Source organism: Balaenoptera musculus, chromosome 1, assembly GCF_009873245.2.
Source record: "Balaenoptera musculus isolate JJ_BM4_2016_0621 chromosome 1, mBalMus1.pri.v3, whole genome shotgun sequence".
Classification (NCBI taxonomy): Eukaryota; Metazoa; Chordata; class Mammalia; order Artiodactyla; family Balaenopteridae; genus Balaenoptera; species Balaenoptera musculus.
In genome coordinates this window covers 165,093,995-165,113,355 of record NC_045785.1, presented here as the reverse complement: position 1 = coordinate 165,113,355, position 19,361 = coordinate 165,093,995, and positions in this window count along the sequence as shown.

Genomic DNA, 19,361 nt, shown 5'->3' with positions numbered 1-19,361 from the left:
TGTAGATGTGCAACCTATGTCCTCAATTTAGACCAAGTATAAGTCTTACTTTTTAAATCTCCAACAAATGATGCTTTCTCACACACTCGCATGTAGAAACTCTCGACATCTATTCTTACACAAGCCACCCTTGCTTGCTGTCTGTGTTTTCCCAAGCTTTCTTCTATAAACATGGCCCATATCCACTACCTCCCTATCCCACCAATGGGAAGTTATTCTCAGGGAGGCAGCTTTCCTATTACAGCTATTCCCTGCCTTCTTTAGGCGGCAAACAATGAGAATTACCTTCTAGTGCATAACAAAGAGTTGTGAGTAGCACACATGCATGTGTTTCTTGGGTTGTTTGAATCTGAAAATTGTTTCCAGGAAAGCTGCCTCAGAGCTGCCCATGTAGCTGTAATATGTCTGAGTTCCTTATTTGTTAAAAAAAAAAAAAAAAAAGTGCTGTTGTCTTTGCCTACTGGAGTATGAGCCTTCATACAACTTCTTCAAAAACAGTTTTTAAATACAATTTTAACTTTTATTAAAAATTTGGCATCTTTCACATTTGTATGTGTGCATGTATGTGTGTGTGTATATATTTATTCAGATTTTTAAAGTATAAACTACTGATACATATTTGTATTCACTGTGTACATATAATGTTGAATCTTGTTTATTTATTATTATTTTTTACCTAGGTTTTACATTTTCTTTTACCATTTTTACCTAGGTTTTACCATTTCCCAGGGTTTTATGTTTTCTTCATAACCACTATTCATGCATCCATTCAACAAACTTTTATTGAATGCTTACCCTAATCTAGGACCATTCCAGGCACTGAGGATACAGCCTTGAACAAGAGAGCCCACTTCCTGCTCTTAGGTTGCTGACTTTACCTTGAAGAGAGAGAAAGAATAGATAATCAAGAAAACAAGATGGTTTCAGATGGTGATGAGTGTCTTCAGCCAAATAAAGCAGGTTACTCTGATGGAGTGCCTGGGCAAGGGGCGTTTATTTAGATTGGGTTTTTTAGAATGATGAAGAAAGTGGAGCTGAGACTTGAATGATGGAGGCAGCCATGAGAAGAGATAGGGGATGAAATTTATGGACTGACAGAATAGAAAGTGACAGTAATTTGAAGCCAGAGTAAGTTTGGTGTGGCTGAGAACAAAATAGAAAGCCAGCGTGGTTAGAACATTGTGAGTGTTGGGGAGGGAGAGAGAGGAAAAGATCCCTAAAGTAAGATAGGGACAGATGACGTGAGGGTTCACAGGTCAGGGTAAGGAATTTTGATATCCCAAGTTCAATGAAATCCTTTAGAGGGTTTTAGCTAACATCTAGTCCAAGCAGGAACATAGTTTACACTCAGTAAATATATGTGAATACATCAACAAACTATGCATTACTTAACCATTTTATAGAATATGTATTACTTAACCATTTATAGAATAAAAATAGCCATTTTCTATTATGGATTATAAATTTAGTACCTTTAGCTCTTCCCCATATTATTTTATTAATGTTTGAGGTTGTGGCCCTAAAATTTCTTGGGCCAATAGAAACTTAATAAAAAACATCTTAGTCCAGAAATGCCAGAATACATTCTGCATTGATCAGAAAAAAGAAAATGCAGGACCTTCCTGGGCTTTTGATATGAGATCAAAGACAGCTCAAGTTTGTTTTAGCCTGTCCTCATTTTAATATTGTATTGTCACATGCCAAATTTCATATGTCTATTTTCATAGTAGTTTGTGTCAATTGCACATTTTGAAAAAGTATTACAGACTTCTCTCAGTGAGTCACAGATGGAAACATCTTCATTAGTTAAAGAGCAAGAAACACACTGTATAGTGAACTGTATCTTATTAGCATAACTTGAGAGTCTCACTTCATTCAGTAATACTGGCCTTTGAGGAATGTTAGAGATTTGATGATCTTAAAAACATCTTGCAGGCTGTTATTGCCATAATGCTAAAACTAGAAAGTACATATTCTTTCCCCTGAAGGGGTTCATGTGAACCCCTTGACTTCCTCAGGAACAGAACAGTCAGGACCAGAGTATATATCTGTAAGATGGAGGCTGTCCTCTTTTGGTTGGAATGGGAAGACTGAAGTCTTCCAATACAGATTATAATTTATGTCCCACTCGCTCTTCTGAGCAGGCTGGGCAAACCCACGTGATGCTAGAGCCCTGGGGTGGTGGTGATGACCCTTCACCCACATTCTCAGCAGATGACTTTATCTCTTACTTCACCATGATGGCTATTCTCCACCTGGCCCTCTCTGCTTTGCCCTTCTCTGTCTTTCCTCCTGACTCATCCCTAAAATGTCTGTATCTCTTTGGGGTTTATCCAGGGCTTTTTTTGCTTCTCATTCTGTACACACTGTTATGAGAGTCATCCACTCCTGTGGCTTCAATTCATCTAAAGGCAGATGACGCTCAAGTCTATAGGTCCAGTCAAGACTCCCAAATTAGTGTGGCCAGAGCTGAAAGGACCATCTCTCCCTCCCCAACTCCCCTGGAATCTCACCTTTGCTGTCCTCTGTCTCAGTTAATAACCTCATTCACCATTATGCTGTTTGAAGCAAAGTCCTTGGAGTCATTTTTGACCTCCTCCTTCCAATTAATCACCCATAAACTCAAGCCCCTAGTCTTGGACGATCCAGCCCGTGCTAAACTCTTCAGCCTTCTTTGTAGAATTTTCCTTTATGTTGTAAGATGTTCCGGCTCGACTGGACTAATTCTGGTTCCTCCAGGCTTTACCTCACTCTCCCTTGCCTCCAGGTCTTTACATACACTATTTCTTCAGCCAGGAACACACTTGCTTTGCTATCCTCTCTTCCTGTATAAAATTTAGTCATGTTTTTAGCTCTTAATGTAAAAAATCACTTCATCCAGGACTTTCTTCTGGATAGTTGGGTAGTTTAGATTCCCTCAGGAGCCCCCCTTTCCTGTCTACTCCAGGAATCTTGTCCTTCCTCTACTATAATTTAATAGTTACAATTACTTAATCTGTCTCCTCCTCTAGACTTTTATTTGCCACTGATTCCCCAAGTCCTGGTCAATGGAAGTTACTCATGTTGAATACTGATGATATTTAAGAGGACTAGTGCTTTCCATGTACAATGGCTGTACCTCTAAGTCACTTCCCAACCTTCTTTCCAGCCATGAGTAGCCATGTGACAAAGTTCCAACCAACGGAATGTGAAAATTTTCAGTCACTTTCTTAAAAGGAAATTGTCTGCCTTTTACTTCTGCTCTCCTATTTCTCAAACTAGAATGCAGATATGGCAGCGACCCAGATCTAACCTTACAAACAAGGACAATTTCCTCCTAGACTACAAAGCAATAAAATGTAACAAATCTGGGACAGGTAACCATGTGAAACTAACCACAAAAAAGAAAAAGGTTTGGGGTATACGTACAGTCTTTGACTTATGGTCTGAGAGACCCAATATTTGAAGTCAAACTGTCCAAACTGTTAAAGAAAAAAAAAAAAAAAAAGAATCCAGAAGGTGTTATTAAGGGTATGGTGTTTGAGGACGGAAGGGGTCACAGAAGCAGTGCCTAAGTCATCTCTACTCTCTCCCATCTTCTTCCACTCCTCCCTGGGCAAGTTTAGCTGATCCTTAGTTGTTTTCTATCCAGTTAATCAAATCTCAGGACCAGAGATGATTAAGAGAAAAGCAAATGCAAAAAAGCCGAGGCAGCTCGTGATCTGGGTCCCCTGTCACACCAGCACAACTATCCTACATGCTCCCCGCCTACTCTTTGCCTCTTTAGCCAGGCCTCTGCCTTCACAAGCTCTCTAACTCTGCCCAGCTCTTAAATATATGTTGTTCCAGAGATGTGGTCCTAAACCATATCTCTTTTCACTCCCTACACTTTCCCTGAGTGGCCCCATTCATACCCATGACTTCAACCTTCACTCACATGTTGCTGATGTCTAAATCGTTACCTCTAGCCAGCAATACTTGCTGGAGGGCTAGATCTGTGTGACCAACTAACTGCGTAATAGGAATGTCCAGTTGGGCATCCACAAAGTACCTTGACACGTCCAAAGATAAATGTGTCATTTGCCCTGCAAGTCTGCTTCCTCTTGTCTTTGTTCCACAATTTCCCAAAATAAACTTTAGAGTCATGATATAGTAATAAAGGCACACATCTATTCAATGTTAACCCATAAGCCAGACAAGAAGAGCCTATATATATAGGCTTGTCTCTCTATATATAGAAGCCTTCTATATATATATATACATATATATATATATATATATATATACACACACACATATATATATAAAAGGAAATTGTTTGCCTATATATATACATATATCCATTTAATCCTTATATATATATATATATACATTTAATCCTTAAAATCTGAAGTGCTATTACCACCCCGCTTTACAGTTGGACAACTAAAGCAGAAAGAGGTAAAGTAACTTGACCTACATTTAAGTTGCCAAAGGCAGGATTCAAACCAAGTTTGGTTCCAGAGTCTGGACACATAACTACTATGCTATGTGCTTCTAGAAGCACTAGGTTTTTAAATATTATTTTTTCACTAGTGAGCAAGATTCTTGAGGACTGGCTTCCTAAAAATAAGCTTTGAAATTCCAGCACCCAGCTCCATGCCTGGTGCATAATAGTGTTCACGGAATAAAGACAGAAAAAAAAAATGCAAGTGTGTAGGAGAGTTTGGAGAAGTAACTATGAAGTTAACCACAAGTCCAAGAAAATCCGTTACAGAAAGCTGTCCTCGCCTTCCTCCCACTTCCTCTACACTTCCCCTTCTACTCAAGTATTTGCAGGATCTTCAGAACCCCAGAAAGACGTCTAGAAAATATGTCAAAATGGCAGTTGGGGGCAAAGAGTGGAAGGAAGAAGAAACAGGAAAAAAAGCATCTCCCCTTTTCTCATAGCAGGAACTTCTACTTCTCCAGGTTTTTATTTGTCACATTAAAGCAGAGTCTGGTACATTTTTAAGAATAGTTGTTTGTTAATTGCAAGAGGAATAAAATATGGCTATATAATTTGAATTTCCCTGTAGAGAAAAAAATTAATGAGCACTAATTTCTACTGAGATATTAGCAAGTTCCAGGCCCTGTGCTAGGCAGGTTCTAAGCCTATGGGTATTATTATCAGTTCTACTCTAAGTGGAGAAACTGAGGCACAGAGAATTATTAAGGAACTTGCCTGGGATGACAGAGCAAATACATGGATAATACAGATCTGAACACAGGCTGTATGTCTATGGAGACTCTGCCCTTAATCCCCAAGGCTGTGCATGAAAATGAGCTTTTAAAAAACCTGAAGAGTGATGAGTTGGGGATAGGAGGTAATCTATCATTGTCAGTATTTTCCCATTTTGTGAAGGTTGGTGAGGAGAGTCATTTCTTGATTCCGTGGAAGAGGTTTCCCCACCCATTTTGCTCGTGGTTTCATCAGCATGCAACATGGAAAGGTAAGACAAGGGAAAACAGCTATAAACGATAAAAACAAAATTTAAGTAAAGCCTATTCAGTCAGCTGCAACTGCCATTAATTTCAATAAATACCCAGTTAAATTCATTGACAGGCAGCTCATAAATCTTGGAGAGAAATGGATCACTTCAAAGAATCTGGAACCCTTTGGAGGCTTGCTGAGTAATGTCATCTTTCAATGTGCTCATGCTTAATATTAATTCTAATTTGTTGAGTATACCATGGATAATTTGGAAAATCTATGGGACTTGGTATACCGGGTGCCTTTCCTTTTCAAAGGTTGAAAAGTGTAAACACAGAGCTGGTTAAAATGCACATTTATGGTAAATATGCTGGCATGAAATTGCTCATTCCTCATGACTTCAAAGATCTGAATACTCATATCTTGACCAGGGGTTGCTTCTGGTTTAAGGTGGTAATTTGTGACGATTTGTATCAACAGAGATTAGGCAAACTGTGCAAAGTCTAAAAGGAAAGTTTACCCATTTCTGTCCAACTTTGATGTTAAAGTCATTACTCAGGATCAAATACACCTTTAGTCATGTCATTAAACCCTGACTTCTGTGTTCAGCTCATCTGAAGCCTGGGAAACAGCAGCCTTTCATTATCATTTTAATAGCTATTTTTATAAATTTCTGTAGCTCCTTAAGAGAAGAATGTTTCTAAAGCAACTGAGGAATAGTTCTTTTTTTTTTTTTAACATCTTTATTAGAGTATAATTGCTTTACAATGGTGTGCTAGTTTCTGCTTTATAACAAAGTGAATCAGCTATATGTATACATATATTATAATCTCTCACTGCTCCAGAACTATATTTTCCCACATTTTTCTAAAACTGCATTAGAAGTCCAAGAAGACCTCAGAGAGCAAGGAGTCACTTAAAAAAAAAAAAAGCACCAAATATAAGAAATGACCACATAAATTCAGTCCCCTTGGAGTTCTGTACTTAAACCTGAAATTTCCCCCATATGTTAGTCTTTATTTGAGACCTAAACCACTAGAGCTTCACAAAGCCATTTACCAAACACTGTTTGAGATCATTCAGTTATAACTGTTTTCATGTTGTCATTTGACTTTTTAAAGTCATATTAAAAAAAAAAAATTCAGAAAACAAAATAAACCACCCTCAGTGAAGAAGATTATTTGTTCTTCTCTTCCTCCTGTTTGTTTGTTTTAATTCCTGAAGACCTATAGAGGAATTGAAATGAAATGCTTGGGCAAAAATGCAACAATTACGAGGAAGATTTGCCTTGGTGGATATCTTTGTTTATACTTAGGGCTAACTCCTTCCTTGTCAGTTGTCCCATGTGCTGTAGAGGCTTAAAGTCTAGAGACTATATTTCTCAGATTCCTTTTGCATAAATTCCACCAATGAGAGGTGTTTGCATGAGATACAGGAAGTGGAAGAGAAGAAGGTAACAGTCTACTATGACTCCTATAGGCAGACGCGAAAGAGGTTTGCAGATGATTTCTCAGGCCTGCTGAGACTCACCCACTTCGGTGAGACAGGGAGCTGCAATCGTGGGCCTTCAGTGTCTCTGGGTGCCCTCTAAGAATCAGTGACATTGGTGGCATGAGAGCTTCAGAGAGGTGTGTAAGCCTCTAACATGCTGTATTAAACTTCTTCCACCTCTAAATACCTCATTTCTGGTTTTCTGAACAAAACCTAGCTGATAACACTTTCCCTGATTTCTTAGTATCTGCAGCAAAACTCATGGTGAGATAATACTTTAGAAAAAAAAGAATTATTCAGTACTTATAAAAAAGGGTACCAAGAGATTGTGTTACACATGAGTAAAATGATATAAAAACCAATAGTAAATCGCAAGCACAAATTTTGGTTTTTTTGACTAAGATTTTAAAACAGACATTGTGTTTCATACATGGGGAGAATAAATGACTTCATTTGGATTGAACCCTTGCTCTGTGTCAAAGTCTTTCATCTCTTTCTCATTTTCTCTGCTTTCTGTTGTTAGTGTTTGTTGTTATTGTTCAAATAAGGCACAGAATAGTTGTATAACAATTTTTTTAAGATAAATGAATGAGTGAATGAATGAAAGCTGATATGTTTCAAGAACCAAAAATATTTTAATGTTTCTTCTAGTTTTTCCAGTCTTGGTTCACTGGAAATTCTCTGTCTTGGAGAATCTAGGAATACCTAACCAACCTGGGGATTGAGGGTAGCTTCCAATCTTTAATTAGAAGACTGCCACATCTTCATTCATTCATAGTTACAAGACTGCCATATCTTCATTCATTCGTTCTTCTATTTACTTGCTCATTCATTCTTTAAACACACTGATAATGTACAGACACTTTAGTAGGTAAAGGAGATAAAATGATGAATGAGGTACAGTTTCTGGTCCTCGGGGACTTCAGAGTCTAAGGCACTCTAATACGAACAATATAATAGCACACAATGAAACACAGTGCAGGACAGGACAGACCCATAATTCCTTATTTAACACTCCTGGGGCCAGATAGATTTCAGAATAAAGCATTCTTTTCAGGCTTAGAAAGATAATCTGGTACCTATATGGTATATTTTTTTAACACTCCTAGTGGGGTCTAAGGCAGTACTCCAAAGCCACACAAGTCAACTTTTCTACAGGAAGATGTCTGACTATTCTCACCAAATGGGATAAATCCGTACTAGACTTAATGTTAAAAATTTTAGTTTTCAGAGCTTTTTGTATTTTACTCTTATGGAGAAGTGGTTTGGGATCTGTACAACTCACCACAAGGTAGTGCAAAGAATACAAAGGAGGACAAGTTGCTTTGGGGTCGTGTGTGTCTGTATGCGTGTTGCGGCAGGTAGGGGGAGCTATTGCAATCTTGGGTGTGGATAAAAGGCTTCCCAGATCCCAAAAGCTAAGTAGGAGTTGGTCAGGCAGAGGAAAGAGGTTTTAATCAGGTGGGGAAAGATGCTTCTGCAGAAGCAGTGTGCTGTACTGAGGCATGTGATGTGTAAGGCAAGGTGGAAAGCAAGGGCATGGTGTGCCGGTAAAACTTCCAAGTGATGTGGTGAAGGAGAGGATGGCAAGCTTGAAGCAGGGAGGGGACATCCACCCAGCTGGTGAAATGCAGCATAAGAAGTGCTAGGTCTTATTCCTGAGTCACCTCCCTCTGAGCCAGCAAATTTGCATCACTTCAGAATTGGATCTTGGTAACTGCTCTTCTCTGGGTTGCAAACAAGGGGCCTCCCAATAGCAGGTCAGCATTGCTATGAGCTTGAAGCATAGCCTCCTGACTATAAACTTTCTCTCAGGCTCAACATTGCATTGCTCTCTTTCCTGCCTCTTTGTCCACCTGGAAACACAGTTTCCTAACTGTTTGTCAGCTTGACAACCAGACTCTGAGACAGTCTTGTCATCTCAATGTCCTGATTTTAAAAAAAATTTTAAAGTCTACTTACTCTTTTTTTTTTGGTATAAATTTATTTATTTATTTATATTTTATTTTTGGCTGCGCTGGGTCTTCGTTGCTGCGCGAGGGTTTTCTCTAGTTGCCGCAAGCGGGAGCTACTCTTCATTGTGGTGTGCGGGCTTCTCATTGCAATGGCTTCTCTTGTTGTGGAGCATGGGTTCTAGGTGTGTGGACTTCAGTAGTTGTGGCATGTTTGCTCAGTAGTTGTGGCTCGCGGGCTCTAGAGCTCAGTCTCTGTAGTGGTCGTGCGTGGGCTTAGTTGTTCCGTGGCATGTGGGATCTTACCGGACCAGGGCTTGAACCCGTGTCCCCTGTATTGGGAGGTGGATTCTTAACCACTGCGCCACCAGGGAAGCCCTACTCTGCCACTTTTTGAATTAAGTAGCAATAATAACATCTGGTGCTACTTTGGGTCTTTGAATCTGGGTTAATCATAAATTTGCCATGTACTAACTGTAACATCAGGCAAATTATTTAGCCTCTCGGATGATTTCTTCTTTGTAGAATGGAAGTATAAAAAGGCAAGATGGGTTGTTGTGAAGACGATGCGTGTGATGTGTCTGGTGTGTATTGGGTGCTCGTCAGGGCAGGTACCTTCTATAACATGACCACGTCCTCCTTGTTTACTTGAGTATGTGATTGCCATGCTCATCTTGTCTCACTGGGATCATGGGCTAAAGTTTCTTCTGAATGGAGCGCTTCTTGTGTCCATCAATTTGGGACAAATTAGTTCCTCAGAGAGGAAACCAGAACTTGGATGACAGGTTTTCTGCAAGTGAGTGTAGAAATTCTCATTTCTTTCTGGTCCTCATTTTCCAGGATTTGGACCTTCTGGAGGACAAATTTCTAAGTGTGGGCTTCAGGCTAGTGGTTAATATGATGCCACAGGCGAGAGGTCAGGTACCTGAGACGTGCTTAGACACAGTCACGCCACTTAAGTCAGATGATCTAATTCTGAGATATCCTCAGGCACGGCTGCCTCACGGCACAGCTCCAGGGGACATCGTTGCCATCCCAGCCCATGTGCATGGCATCCCCTGGAGTTGGACAGCCCACAGCCTGTGCCACCATCATGTGGTTGCACTACCTGAATTTGTTACCTTTATGCTCTCCCTGAGCCTTTGGTAAAGACTCATGTTCCAGACTTAGCTCTGCTGTGCTCTAGGGAAGAAAAGGAAAAGCCAGGGCATTAGAGGAGAAACAGCCCTCCATAAAACACCTCTTCAAGGCAGGTAGGTGGGAGCAGAGTTAATAATGAAAGAAGGGGAAGGCAAAGCTTGTGGGACAAGGTCAAGGCCATGACCTACTGCTCCTCCTTCCTACATAGAGACACTCTCACTAGTCACGGTTTTAAAATTAACAGAGGCAATTGTGCTTTCCTCCTAAACATTCCCCCTTCCCCAAAGTTTTTCCATTTAGTTCTGTGAGCACTTTCCCATCTGAAACCTCACCTGCTTCTCTCCACAATCCTATAGACTCTTTGAGGGAAGCTGGATGTTGTGTTTCTGATGGAGACAATTGCTTTCTCAGCACCTTAGAGCTTATGAAAGGTGTAAGCAAGTATGACATGATTTAGGTCACATCTTTGTACTCTTCTCAGTCCTAATTTTGCTTTATTATCTATACTTACTGCAGCCCTGCGACTACTGCTGTATGTTTTAGGAAATGTAAAATCTTTAGAAATCTGGTGAGTTCCCACAATGGACCATAGTTATTCTCTATGCAGCTTGCTGTCCTCCTGGAAGTGGACTCTTTTCTCTCATTTTCTATTCTGAAGTGAGGGTTGGAGTTTGTTCTTCTCCAAAGCCACTGGGAATATTGCACACATTTTTATGGAGTTTCTCTAGTAGCACAGAGTTTAAATAAGTAAAACCTCTGCTGGGAAAAGACCCTGCACCACTAACTTTCCTTACTGAGCTTCCTATAACAGTGGTGTGTATCTGATTGCCCTCCCCGATATAACTCCATTTTTATACATACAATGGGAAATGGAAAATTGAAACTGTTATTCCAAATGCTTATTTTTCGTCATGAATTATATTAAGAGTTTTACATACAATATTTTATCTAATACTCATAATTGCCCTGCCACATATAAACATTCACATTCCCTATACAGAGATGAGTGCTAAAGAAGTTAGTGAACTTAAATAAGGTTGGGAAGTGGTTGAGGAAGGGCTCAATCCCACATTTAATTGATTTAAAAGTCCATACTTTCAACTTTTATATCATACTTCCTTTAAATACAATGACTAAAACAAAAATGATCTGACTTTAAATGCCCCTGTTTATTTGCATCCATAACTGAGTTTGACTGTGTAAATGTGATGGCATTTAACAAGACTGAAAACTTCCAAGTGAAGTTCAGCCATACAGATTCCATATCCTCATTCGTTATACAATTATCCTTCTACTACTCAATGTTTACAGTGTCCCTTTCCTTCTAGGCAGGGCTTCTGAGTCCCTTCTCTCCCTTTCCTTCTTTGCCCATGCCCTCTTCACCCTCTGCCTCTGGGGTTATGCCACCTATGATCCATGTGCCACAGGTCTCTTGGCTTGAGCCAGTGCTACAGTGCGCTCTGGAATCAGACACGTCCGAGTCCTCCTTGGGAAGGTTGGAGGGAATATTTGCATGAGGAACCAAGGGGTCTCCTTGGGAAAAACTCATCCTAAAGGAGTAGAGAATAAGGCCCACAAACTTGTCCCATAACGCTGCTTCATTCATTGAAGCAGAGAGATGCCAGCAGGGTACGAAGTGGGGCGAGGGTTGGATCCTGAGGCTGCAAGGTGTTTCATGGCTCTTCATCCTTTAACTCAGCCTCACAGACCCCAGGCTGAGTGGGGAATTATGGGGTAGGTACAGGCTCTGTAAGTAGCAAAGTGAAAGTGAATTGTTTTCACTCATATCTGTGAGACATGGGATCCAAAGCAATGTGGCTTTCGGTACCCAGTGGACACAGTGTAAAGAAAGAGACATGCTCCACACTGGCTTTGATGAATGGAGGATTCGAGAGACCACAGTGCTACTTGGATTCGTGAAGGCTGTCATTCATTAGCAGGATCCAGGATGGCAGTGACAACTGTGGGTACACAGGTAGCCGTGGTACCAGCAAAGGCCAGGGGAAGTAGCAATGATTCTATGTGCTCCAAGAGGGGATCAAGGGTGAAGAAGCATCAATGTGAGTGGGTCCCACCTCCCTGCACATTCCCAATGGCTTTGCTGGCAGGGAGGGTGTGGAGACTTGTACATCAGCATTTGAGAAACACACTTGTGACCATCTTGGACTCCAGAATGGCTGGATGTGACACAGGACCTGGAAAATGGGAAAGGAGGGAAAAGATGGGGAAATGTCTGAATTAGCATTATAACTTGCATAGTTATTTCTCTTTGATCTTTACAAGGACCCTCTGCAATTTGAGTTGTTATTTCCATTTTATTTGTAAGGAGATAGAGGCTAGATTAAATTTCCCAAGATCAAATAGATGGTAAGTCAAGGTAAGAGGATCAAAACTCAGATCCTCTGACTCGCCATCCTTTTCTGTACCTTTCCTACTTTTCACAACCTCATGAAAACTTTTGTCTTGAGTAAAGTTATGTTTCCTTTTACCAGCTAACCAGGCTTATATAATTATATTTTTTGCTGTTTGCCTTGGCTGTTAGAAATCTGAGTTGATCTTTTTTTATTCTACTGACAATATTAATCTAGGTGGTTAATGTATTTACCACATTTTTCTTCTAAAACGTTTTAGATTTTCTTTTTTCTTTTTAATTGCCTTTTATCATACCACTCTTTCATGGAGGCTGATTCAATCCTTCCTAGAAGCAAATGGGATAATTTCTTTAAAGGAAGAAAGAATCTAGAGACTAAAATTGCTACTGGCTGAGTGTGAATCAGGCTAGTCATTCCCAATGAATAAACTGAGCAATTCCAGTTGAACTGAGATGGGAGATTTCACATAAACTTTGATTTTTTTTTCAAAAGTCAATGAATTTTGCCAACTTCCTGATATTCCCATATAATCTCCCCTTTTAATCCATGTCAAATATTTAAGAGAAGCTTGACAGGAGCTGGAGGACCAGACTTCAGACATGGTACACAGGAAAGAATATCTAATAATCTAAGAAACACATGAAAATAAAAGACATAAATGCGTAAACTGATCTAGATTTGAAGTACTGAAATGTGCTGAAGAATCACAGTTAAACTGGTCAACTCCGTACTTCTCTGGCTTAACGAAAATTAGTCGACAAGAGTGTGCCATACGCAGTTGAGAAGCTACACTTGGAGCATATTTTGAAAGACATAAGGGAAGCTGAGGCAAATAGCATTTGTTAAGAGAAAGAAACAGGAACAAACAAGTGACACACATGCGAAGATTAACAGTTATTACTAACTGGATCTGAGGGTACGTTCCAGAAAGGAGTAAGCTAGAGGAGAATTGGGTGGTTAGAAGTTCCTGGGGAAGAGAAAAAGAGCTTGAAAAAAATTAGAACTTTGAAGGGTCTGTGAGGCCACTGAACTTGAAATCAGAATTTACCTGAGAATGGAAATGTCACTTTTAATAACATGATTGATAGAAACATTATATGACCTCATGAAGGAAGTATGGATGGGAGTGGGAGAAACCACTGAAGCAGAAACAGACAAATGTATCATTTAAGTTTCAGAAGGAATCTTGGTGAAAATGCATGCCAAGACCAGGCAGTGAATCACATTTGAGATATTTGCAGAGAGGGAGAAAACTAACATTTTTTTAAATGATGTGTGATTCTACAAGGATGATGACAGTGGTGACAGCATAGACTTTGGATCTTCCTTCCAAATGGCCAACAGAAGGCCATGTGATTTTGGCATTTGTGTGAGAAAAAGAAAATGGAAGCAGTGAAGAGTCTTAAAATCTCTGAGCAGGAGAATCCAAAATAGCCAAAAGATCTTCACTAGAAAACAATGTGGACAATTTGAAACTAGCAGAGGTTTTACCACTCCAAAAGCAGGTGGTACAAGGGCATCTCTGCCAAGTTCTCAAGGGCAGACATAGCTTAGTCCCAGAAAACTCTTAAGACTAGACAGCCAGAGTATCCTTCCATGACAGGGTGCCAGACAGGGTAAACTATGGGGAGTGAAATCACAATAGGCCGGCATAAGGAGAATAGCAACAAAGGAAAGAGAAGATTTAGATAAAAGTGGCATGGGGGACAGAGCCCTCTATTTTCAAAATTTCACAAAAGACATCAAAGAGGGAGCTCTACAAAGTTAAAAAATAAAATAAAATAAAATAAAGTGCTACCTGAACTACTCAACCTTTGCCTGAGAATGCAAATAAACTAACTTCATAGGAAAATAAACAATAGAAAAGCATCAAAGTCAAATGCCACACAAAATTGATACAAGAAAAAATAGAATGAGAAGCAGAATAATATGCTATAGACAATGAAATAAGACAGTAAGAATCAGAATAACACCCCTACAGAAAATGACAGCACAGCACATCAGAAATAAATATATCTTCCAAAAATAGATTAAAACTATAATATACTATTTTAAATCAACTGAAGGGAATTAAGAAAGTACATAAAACATGAAGGACACATAAATCATAAGTACAAAGCTCATAAGTTCTAAAGAAATATACAAAATAAAAGAAAAAATAATATTATCAGAAAATAAATAAAATGGAAGGTATACAACAGCAAATAAACACAACAAAAAATGCCTTAAGAGAAATAGAGTGTGAAAAGAAAAAAATACTCTAAAAATTGAAATGAATTGAAGAAAGTTATAAAAACATTTTGACAAATATAGGAAAAAAGAAAAAGAAGACCTATAATGTAGAGATAGGAGTTTCCAAAGAAGAAAATGAACACAAGGAAACAATAATTGATAAACACTATAATTTAAGGGGACATAGCTATAATTTTAAAAAAAATAAATGAAATATTAAAAGAATACAACATGTTGCTGAGAATTTTGCCTCAGAAGACATATTCTAACAAACACAAGACAGGTTCCTGTCACCCAGTGGCCAACTGGGTGGTGAAGCAATGCTCTAGCAGAAACCATGTATCAGAAAATTTAGAGGTAGGGAGCAAGTAGTAGATAAAACGATAACAATATTGGATGACTATTTTTGAACACCACTGGTGTACTCTAAAAAGATAATGAACAGCTGAGAGTAAGTAGCAGGCAATTAAAAGCCAGGTGTGAAAGGATAAGAATACAGACAAAACTGCCATCAATGTGCAAAAACTCCGACATATTCTTCCTATGAGCCTTTCCTAAGGAAATCTACTTAGAGAATTAGCTTCAGACAACCAAAATGACTAAACAGACATCGATATGAGGACTGTTGATGTGTGTTATATATAATTACCAGGAGAACTAAGGCTACATGAGTGTTAAAATAGAGAGTTTATAATATGTGGTGATCTGACAATGTAGATACAGAATAACTATTTAAAAACTGGAATAGACAGAGGTATAGCATATACAATTTTTGTATGAAAATAATCATGATTGGTGCTATTAGTATTCTGAGATTATTATATTGAATATGGAATAAAACAACTAATCTTGGGTTATTTAAATTCTACAATCCCCTGTGTCATTCAGAACTAGGATTTTGTTGTGTTAGAAAGGAGCTACAGAGGTAATATCAGCAAGTTAAATAAAAGCCCTGTGGTTCTGAATTGGACTGGAAATATGATTACGAACTCACAGAGTAATATATAGATGGTTGGTAAATAGATAAATCCACCTGTCCAGTCAAAATGCCTAGAAACAACGAACCAGCCCGTAACAATGAGCATCCTCAATATCCAGATCATGCTTTTGATGTACAATTCTCGTTAAGGGATATCAGTGCTTCTTGGAGAAACAGCTGATTATACATCTGAGGCAGTAAAAGACAAGAAGACCTTGGAATGTCTTGACACACCAAAAAGCAAGGAAGCCAGCAAAGACTATTGGGATCACGTGAAAAGGACTTAGGAGCTAACTTGGAAACATTTCCATTGGCCAAAGATAGAATAATTTGAGCTTCAATAAGTAACAGTCATAATGTTTTGAAATTCGTAAAATACTTTAAAATTTCTGTGTTGACAAGGATGTTCAAAATAATGTAAAAATCAGTTGCTTTGAAAACTGGATATGTAAAAAGAAAGAATCAAGTATTTATCCTGCTTTTTTCCTCTATGAACTACGCCACTGGGTAACTAAATAGTACATGAAGGAGAGCAGCATTTTATAAAAGTATTGTAGTGAATAAATGAAAACAAAGTGAGTGCAAATATCACCATTTTGCCAACCCCCAATGAATTTATGTCATCAATGGTTAATAACATTGAAGCCAAAAACAACAACCAGCCGTCATGTTGCTCCCTGAGGAGAGAGCATGGCACCACTGTCCATAATATTACTAAAGGCATTAAACTTGAGACTAATAAGACTCTGGATCTGAGCGGCCCATTTCAAGAAATACAGAGGAGAGAGGAACAGGTTGAAGTGCACCATGAATGTGCAATGTGCAAAATCCAGGCAATGGGAAACCCTAGAGTTCAAGCAACTAGTTCTTCAACACACAATTTTAAAGAAATGGAAAAATTGGAGTGGAACACTTTAGATATAAAGAGACTTAGTACACTTATGTTTACAGCAGCACTATTCATGATTGCCAAAAGGTGGAAGCAACCCAAGTGTGCATCAGTGAATGAATGAATAAACAAAATGTGGTATAGCCATATAGTGGAATATTATTCAGCCTTTTTAGGAAGAAAATTCTGACACATACTACAGCAGGTATGAACTTTTACGACATTATGTAAGTGAAATAATATAGTCAAAAAGCGGTAAATATTACATGATTCCTCTTATATGAAATACTTGGAATAGTCAAATTCATAGAGACAAAATTAGAATAATAGCTGTCAGGGGCTGGGAGGAGGGTAAATGGGTTATTGTTTCATGGCTACAGAGTTTCCGTTTTCAACATGAAAAGAGACGGATGATGGTAATGATTGTACAACAATGTGAAGGCACTTAATGTCACTGAACTGTACACTTAAGAATGGTTAAAATGGTAAAATTGTTTGTTATGTGTACTTTGCCACAATTAATTTTCTTTTAATTAAAAGAGACTTAGGGACTTCCCTGGTGGCGCAGTGGTTGGGAATCCGCCTGCCAATGCAGGGGACGCGGGTTCATTCCCTGGTCTGGGAAGATCCCACATGCCGCGGAGCAACTAAGCCTGTGTGCCACGTTTACTGAGCCTGCGCCCTAGAGCCCACGAGCCACAACTACTGAGCCCGTGTGCCACAACTGCTGAAGTCCGCATGCCTGGAGCCCATGCTCCGCAGCAAGAGAAGCCATCTCAATGAGAAGTCCGCGCGCGGCAACGAAGACCCAACACAGCCAACAATAAATAAATAAATAAATGTAAATAAATAAATAAAAAAAAAAAGAGAGACTTAGAAGAAAAAGTAAGCTTTTTTTAAAAAATAGGCAAGTCTAAACTATACTGCCTAGGTGATAAAACCTTAAAGAAATGCAAGGAAGTGATTACTATTTAAAAAAATAAGGATATTCATTATGTTTGGAGGATGGAGGGGGATGTAATTGAGATGAAATATATAAAAGGGCTTCTGAGGGGCTACCAAAATTCTACTATTGATTTGGGTAGAGTTACAAGGGTCTTGACCTTAAAATAATTCAATATGCTATATATTTGTTCTCTGTAGATTTCTGTATTTTAAAATAAAAAATAGAAAATGAATCACATAGCTATGAATGTGTTTGGATGTCCAAAATCTAATAAAGAAAAGGACTTCCATTTGATTTGGTGGCATCTCAGTTATAGACTTCACTGCCAAGACATTTATCTTATTTATAAATCTCTCATTCAACCTTCCTTTTATTTATTCATTTGACTTGTGGATTAGTGAGCTTTTGTTCTAGGAATCAAAGATAAAGGACTGAAGAAGAAAGAAACACCCTGAGTTGGTTATTCTCCATTCTCCTACCAAGATCCATTCTCCTTACCTTCTCTGATCTGCTCTGAGCTGCTGGGGATAAACCCTATGGACTGAATCTTCCAGTTCCCAGGTCCTTTGGTTTCCATCTGGGTTTGGCCAGTAGTAGACACAATCAAGATATTGGCAGGCAAGAAGAAGGAGGGGTCAAGGTCTATCTTGCCTCATTCTTCCCTTTCTTCTATACCACAATTATGGCAGTGGCTTTATCCCTTTGCGATTACTGCTAGGTTTCTGCTCTAAGGCACCAACTCTCACTAAGGTCCTATAACAGTTTTCTTCCCTTTCTCCTTGAAGCCTAGGGAGGTAATGCCTTCATGCTGTTGCTAAGTCCATGGGTGCCTTAATGCTTATGCTGGTTCCTTTAATAACCCTTAATATGATTATTTTATGTCCATGTCCTAACCTCCACAACCTGCATGGAAAAGGAGTCCACACGGATGTGATCTAGAGATGATATCATCCTGAATTATCCAAATGGGCCCTAAATTCCATAAGTTTCCTTACAAGAGACAGAAGAGAAGACAAAAGCATGGAGGAGAAAGCCGTGTGAAGACGGAAGCAGAAATTTAGAGTAGTTTTCATACACAAGCCAAAGAGCTCATGGAGCCACTATTAGCTGGAAGAAGCAAGGAAGGATTCTCTCTCAGAGATTCTGGAGGGAGCGTGGTGGGGCCTGCTGACACCCTTGGTTTTTGGACTTCCGGCCTTCAGAACTGTGAAAGAATAAATTCCTGTTGTTTTAAGCACCGAGTGTGTAGTAATTCATTACAACAGCCATAGCAAACTAATATACCACTTAAGTGGACTTCTGTTTCTTGTCAGAATCCTGACTGAATCAGAATGCAGTCTACTAAGAAAGCAACCCCAAACAAAGCAGCTCATGCATCCCACTCAATGTTTCTTTAAGCCATGCCTTATGCCTCACCTGATAAAGAGATTATGACCCAAAGAAATATCTCCAGATACTGAAACGTGGGGGCCCCCAGTGAAAGATCAACCTGCAATGAATCCCTCCAGACTCTACATCTCTTCTATTCCCATTCATCCCCCTGACCCACCCCTAACACACATAAACTGCAATCAGCCTTAGGCGCCCCCTCTTTCCTTTTTTTTTATTAAAGTATAGTTAATTTATAATACTTGTGTTAGTTTCAGGTGTACAGCATTGTGATTCAGTTTGTTTTCTTATTATATTCCATTATAAGTTATTATAAGATATTGATACATTCTCTGTACTATACAGCAAATCTCTGTTGCTTATCTGTTTTATGTATAGTAGTTTGTATCTCTTAATCCCATGTTCCTACTTTATCCCTCCCCCAGCCCTCCCCTTTGGTAACCATAAGTTTGTTTTCTATGTCTGTGAGTCTGTTTCTGCTTTGTATATAGATTCATTTGTATTATATTTTAGATTCCACATATAAGTGATATCATATAT